Consider the following 1,161-nt stretch of genomic DNA (forward strand, 5'->3'; position numbering starts at 1 on the left):
CAGCTCTGCAAGCACCCTTGTGGTTCTTACCATAAGTCTGACAAAGGGGATTAGTTCAGGCATTGTTGACACTGCCCTAAGACTTTGAGACTGGAACCCTATCTCTGTTACCATCCTTGAACTTTAAAGCTGGAGTAATAGCTGAAGAAGGAGCTGAAATTGATGACTTAGGACAAAACTGAGAACGGTTTCCTCCTTCTGATTTGGGCTGAGAAAAGTTGAAACTACCTGTCCTTGCTTTCTTATTTTGCTTCTTCTTCATATTAATCTTTTGCTCCTCTATTTGTTGAGCATGAGTCATAAGCCTGGATAGAGTCATGTAATTATTCAATATTGAAATATTGAAAGCATGCACAGGCTATAAAACACAATCAATTATAACCATATTTCAATGGAAGTGATGATACTATATTTGCCTTTCAATCACATTTGTGGTTTCCATCAGGTCAACAGCATTAGACCTAATCGTAACCATAAACAAGAAGGCGTGGGATACAATTTAAAATTCAAAATTTTTCACCTTCTCTTAGATTCCTCACTTTAACTGCAGTTGCTGTTGGCACAAGTTTTCTAGACTTACTGTACATTATTTCAACCCTCGATGACTATAAGGCTGCTTTTTTGGACTTCTACTATTTTCTATATAGGTGATAATCCCGATCACGCTACCTTGTTGTATCTCCCTAGCAAAGTAACCATCTACATTATTTTTCTTTCAGAGAGACAACAGATGAATTTACATTGACGGATACACTTTTATATTTGCACTTGATTTAGATTTCTCATGTTGTTTTTAGATAATTTCATCGGCCAGATTTTCTATAAGTCTTACTTTCTACCCTATGTCTCCTCTTCAATTAGCTCTCAGATGATATAGTCTTTCATCAGTTCCCCTTTCCCTTGCAGGCATTCTCCTTCGGTTCCTTCTGGTGTATAATCATTTTCTCGATCAACCCTTCCATATAAATTTGTCCAAGGAAATTTCTATTGTTTTTTAATTCTTGTTTGATGCAATACGAGGCTTCGAAGGTGTTATCAGAGTCCAATGCACACTTAAAGTTAAGTCCAATTGCTATTGGTTCTTTGCAATGACACCAAATATTGATCCCTTCTCAAAACTTGACACGCATAACACGTGCAACAACCGTCAGTAATTCATAA

The sequence above is a fragment of the Capsicum annuum genome, chromosome 11 (genome assembly GCF_002878395.1).
Source record: "Capsicum annuum cultivar UCD-10X-F1 chromosome 11, UCD10Xv1.1, whole genome shotgun sequence".
NCBI lineage: Eukaryota > Viridiplantae > Streptophyta > Magnoliopsida > Solanales > Solanaceae > Capsicum > Capsicum annuum.